General features: G+C 35.0%; 1 non-coding gene across 1 annotated transcript; it reads left to right on the forward strand.

Moving 5' to 3' along the window:
• Positions 1-1,096: 1,096 nt before the first annotated feature.
• LOC141415795 (U2 spliceosomal RNA) lies at positions 1,097-1,284 on the forward strand. The gene has a single exon (XR_012440761.1). It is a non-coding gene; the product is annotated as a U2 spliceosomal RNA (small nuclear RNA).
• Positions 1,285-6,000: the final 4,716 nt, after the last annotated feature.

Raw genomic sequence — 6,000 nt, forward strand, 5'->3', positions numbered from 1 at the left:
GTTACTATTACTTTCACTACAAAAAAAAATGCACTAGAAAAGAGAAAGAAAGCTCCAGGGCCTTGGCCACTCTTCATTTATGCCACTCTCACCTGACATCATGAGGGGATGTTTACACTGGGACAAGGACATGGCAGCTTGCCAATTCAAACTGTGTTCACAATGAGTGACAAGATCCATCTCTCACATCCAACCCCAACCCCTGGTATTAGAGCTGAACATTCTAGCAACATAGTGGACCCCACAGATGACATACTGGGAAAGATACCCATGGCATGCAGGTCCTGGAACTGGATTCTGAAGCATTTACTGCATGGTTTTTGGGCCCTGGTTATCAGGAAAGTGATCTGGGAGGAGGAGCACAAAATCAGTTATCACACTGCCTTTGGCTTAAGGACTCTTCACCCCATAAACAAGACCATGTGAAGATGGAGAGTAGGATGGAGTCCTCTCAAGCCTGAAATACACGACAATGGCCTCTCCTGCTAAAGGAAAGATTAGTTAAAAACTAGCCTGTGATGTCAATGCACCCAACCAGCTGCACTTCTAAGAACTTCTATGGCATTTCTGTGAGGATAACTACAACTCAGACATCCTTTGTACAATTTCTCCTATCTACATAACTTATTAGAAGTATATTTTCCTTGCTACAATGTGTAATTCTATCCATATCACTTACTAGAATTTTTTTTTGAGTTGGAGGAAAAAATGTAAATAGTTCTCATTGTGCAGTGTTTTAGTCATTTTCATTAAACTCTTATAATGTAATTTTGAAGCTTTGGTTTTTAAAAACATCTTTAATATATTGAAGATTCTAGAAGTAATCCTTTTATTGGACAATTAGAATGAAAATTGCAAAATAGTGAACAAATTCCTGAATACACAATTATCCTTGTTGTGTATTATGTTAACAATGAATGAAAATACATTAGAAACCCATTTAGAATGAGATTTACTCAGAAAATCTTTGGTTTCTAGGATCCAAAAATCTTGCAGATAAGCTGAGATTACAAAACTAGGTTACTGGTTGAGTACAGAGAACCCTCCAAGTTCTCAGTTGCAGGCAGCACACTTGGATCTCAAAAATTCAACTCTTATTGCTTCTGAGCCTTGCTAAGATCAAGTGTAGCATATGTTCTTATCAGTTTAATATCTGATGCATCTTCTGTCTGAGGAAAATATATTAAATGGATTTCTGGAAGAGGGAGATAGAATAGAAGCTTGCCCTATCTGCTCCATGCATCGACTTGGTGTTGCACTACCTCCAGGAATGGTGCACCCCTTCTGGGAGATATAAATAAAACAAAAACTGAAGTCTTTAAACAGCGATCTTAACTCTATTTTGGTGATTTCATTGTCTTTGTCTCTAGTCTTGCTATGACATACTTCACTTTCCCCTAGATGTAGCATTTTTCTCCTCAGTGTTTGGTCTCTGTTTATTCAAGCTTTGTCCTGCTCCAGGGATAGAGTAGTGCAGCCTCCAATCTGGTTCTACTTAACTTTAGTGTTCCAATGTCAATTCCAGATTGGGGCAGCCATTCCTCTATTTCTTTTTTCAAATTACTGAGAAAGAACTGAGAAGGTCAGTTAGTCAAGTGATAACATGCTTCCTTTGTTAATGGCTCTTCATTTTTTTTTTTAAACGTACACAAGGTGACAAAGTTAATTTATGTGTTATGATTACTTAGAACCTCCAAAGAGAGATACATCTACTTTTCTTAAAGAAAGTCACAAAATCAAATGAATAGAGAACAGGAGTTCATTTATTTGACCATATAAAAATAATAATATTCTTACATTATCAATATTTTTCAAATTATTTCTGCTCAATTTCTTCTTAAAATCAAATTACTTTCTAAAACAATCACACTTTTTTACTAACACTTTAGAACTTATGAAAAAATGCCATTTGCAATTATAATATATTCTTTGTAGTTTTTTCATTTGAAAAACCAGACATAGTTGACAACCATTTCTTTTAGTAATTAACAAAATGGAGCTGCTTTCTGCTTCATAAATAACATAAACTATGAGTCATATGAATCACTACTATGAAGTAGAAAAACATAAATTTTCATGAAATTGCTAATGTCAAGAAGCCCACAGTGACAACCGATTTTCACTTGAATTCTTTACTAAAGTAAGCTACTGTGACAGCAGGGCAGGATTTCATTGCTATAAGACTACACAGAGACTCAGAGGAAGCAAAGGGTTATCAGCATCATAATGTGCTTCATTATTGGTCACTGTTGTATTTGCAGCCTCTCTCTTGGATGGATAAAACCTATCCATTGGCTCCAGCCCAAGGCACACCTTCTTATTTTGATTGCCTTTATGTCACTGAATTATGAAAACACTGATGGATTATTAATTATTATGGCAATCTTATTCTATTAAAAACATGTTTTTTAACACTAATTATAAAAGTAAGTACATAGATAAACTCCTGTGTTTAATTTTCTCTCTGAAATTTGATGAATGTGGTCTTTGGAAGATGTCTCTGTTTATCTATTTCTTCCTTTTTTGTGTCCTTTGCTTTGCAGAAGCTTTTAAATTTGTTGCTCTCCCATTTGTCAATTCATGATCTTATTTTCTGAGCTATTGGAGTCTTATTCACAAAGTCATTGCTTATGCCTAGATCATTAAGTGTTTTCCTCAAGCACTTAACATTCTAGGCTTATATTAAAATCTTTTATCCATTCTGAGTTGAGTTTTGTACTGGGTGAGAGATGGGGATCTAATTTCAGTCTTCTACATGTGGATGTCCAGTTTTTCCAGGCTACATGTTAATGAAACTTATGCTTTTTGCAATTTTTAAATGAGGTTAATATCTGTACTTCTTTCAATATTGTTGCAATGAATATATCTGGAATTAAATATGCCCTCTGTTTTTGTAAGCAATAATATGATGCTATGACACATAATAAGAAAGACAACTTTAATTTTGAATACTGTGGAGCATAGAAATTATCAGACATATGCCATGAACGTAAGGAGTTAAAATATCATTAGCAAAAGAACAGATAATGAAACAGTTTTGAAACCCATTAAATTGCAATGTCAATGTTTACATGAGATTTACTGTGCAGAATACTTTATAAATGGGCTACATAAAGGAGAAAAATCAAGTTAATGAAAAATGCTTCAATACAAAATTTACCTGCAAGAAACAAAATACTTTCAAAAGAGTATTTGAGCTGATTTTCCTCTATTTAGATTTTTAAATGCATTATTTTTAAGTGAGTGTGTAATTCAATGAAAATGAAGAATCATGCATTCATTTTTTCTTATTAAACACATACTGTGTGCCATTCACTACTATAGTTTGACTCTGAAATGTCCCTAAAAGGCACACGAGTTTAAGACTTGGTTTTTTCTCAGCTTTGCACTACAAGTACATGCTGGAAACATTAAGAGATAGTGCCTAGTGGGAGTCCTTCGGGTCATCGGGTTGCGGTTCCTTTGCAGATAACTATGGGAATCCAATTTCTTCCTTTTTCTTATTCATTTCACTGTCATAAGATTAGTGGCTTTGCTCTGCCACACAGTCCCTGCCTTCATGTGCTGACTCACCACATGTCCAAAAGCAGTTTATCGTAGACTGAAACTTCCATAACTGTGAATTAAAATAAACCATTTTTGTTTATAAATTGACTATCTCAAGGATTTTCTCATAGTATTGGATATCTAACTAGCACAGTCACAGTAAGTGTCAAATAATTCCATTCTTATAAAGAATCAGAAATGAATGCTAATGAAAGATAAGACTTTACCTGTCTTTCAAGTTAGCTGCACTGGAGAGTTAACACTTCAGATCTAGACTAAAAAGTGAATAAGATTTAGCTATAAAACAACAGGTAAAAATAGAACTGTTCCAACAAAAGCACAATGTTTTCACAAACCATGACTGGGAAAAATTAAAGAAGGTTTTAAATATTTATGAAAACCTATGATAGAAAGCAAGCATGATGGAACATAAGCCTGGAGAATCTATAAAATGGCTATATCATCCAAGTGCTTGCAAGCCATGATGATTGTTTAATTGTAGGAAGACTGAGAAGTGGTAGCAATTTTAAGTGGTAAGTGAAAAATGTTTTGAGATAACACATCTCAAACTGCCGGGATCTCGAGGGTCCCTGACCCGAATGGACCTAAGGAAGGACTGAAGACACAAGACACAGGAAAGGACTCACTCACTCAGGAAGGGATTGACGAGACACATACCAGAAGGCTGGTGACCTAACTGGCTTTTTATGCAGTACAAAGCAGAAAGTTATACAATGCAAGAAAAACTTCTATTCTTGAGAACCAATGTACTCTACCTGAAAAACAACATCCTTGCTCCAATCTCCTAGGTTACACAAGCGAAACTTGGACCCTCCTAGTAAGAGTGCTGACACCCAAACCTCCCTGTTTTCACCTAGCTTCACTTGGTTTCACATACATAAAACTCGGTTTGGTTGCAAAGGGCTTTGACCCTGTTTCTGACCTTTCATAAACAAATACCTTCAGGTTAATATTTCTTTTTTCCAGACAAAGGGAGCCACTCCATGTTTCCTCAAACTTCAGTGACAGACATGTGCACTTGCAGTCCCTGACCTTGTCAGGATCCTGCTAAACTGCAACAACCTCGTCAGATTTCAGTTTATGGCTCCCAACACCAAACTATCTTTATGATCAACATATTAGGAACTTCTATGCATTAATCTATGGAAGGAATGAAGAGTAAATAGAAAAGTGGAGCTAGTGTAGGAAGGATAGAATTAAATATTTGTAACATGAATCTAAGGAACATGAATATTATGTTTTCACAGTCTGTTTTTACATATCTTCAGTACCTGAAAGATTTGAGGGAGACTTACTTTTAGTGTTTATATAACTACAACCATATATACATATATATATATATATATACATATATATTTCTGTATATCTAAATGTCTATAGAACTATAGGTCTATATCTGTATATACAGCCATACATGAACATTTAACTTAAGTAGAATCCATTATAACAGAGATTTTAATATGTACTTGACATACAAACAGTGATAGCATTGCTATGGTGCAATGACAGGTTGAAGTGACTGAATGTTAAAACAAACACCCCTCTTTCTTAGTTCATGCACATTGAACAAATTTGTATGCCTTCTGTTTGCCCATGCACTTTGACTGCAGGTAGAAGAGCAGATTTGTTACAGACATATGTGAATGTTCAGACTATATAGCAGTTATCAAAAGCTCTCCCATGATTGTATATTGAGTAAGATGCACTGGAGGGCTGTAATGCAGGTCCTCACATAACTTTGGGTCCATACACTTAAAAATCATGGATAATTGTGTAGAATACCAACTGTCTATTACCAGTTTTAAGACTTTATGAGCTTTTTAGCTTTCATAAGTTCACCAAAATAGGGAAACATAAAACTAATGGGGTTACAATGTTGATTAAGGAAGGTATACTTAACATTCTTCCTGGTACATAGTGTGTATTTAGTAAACTATTTTATTTATATTTGATTGTCATGTACTCATGTTTGCTTTAGACAGTTGTATACTTCCTACTCATTTCTAGTCTGAAATAAAGGTAAGAGTCTGAGCCTCTACAACAAGTCTCAGAACACAGAACCTGTCATCTTATTTGGGGGTTCTCAGTGATCCTTCCATGTCCTCTGTGTCCTTACTTTTAGGGAACACTTGCTTTGCATGACTTTTACACACAAACGTGTAGAAGGAATACAAGTATATGTAGTCAATGGTTCTGTATATTGAAAAGACGTTAAATGTCTTTTGTTTACTGCATGCAATATATTTACATGATTATTCATAGAAATGTAATTATATTCTTTGTCTTCTAGCTCCACATTATCCAGTCCCATTAGAGTAAGTCATGGATGCATGCTTTCTTCTAAAACCACTATGTTGCCATAAGCCAAGTATGATAAGTGGGAAATTTATCTGACAAATGCATGGTGAAATATCTGCAAACCAAACGATTTTC

Source organism: Castor canadensis, chromosome 1 (assembly GCF_047511655.1).
Source record: "Castor canadensis chromosome 1, mCasCan1.hap1v2, whole genome shotgun sequence".
Lineage (NCBI taxonomy): Eukaryota > Metazoa > Chordata > Mammalia > Rodentia > Castoridae > Castor > Castor canadensis.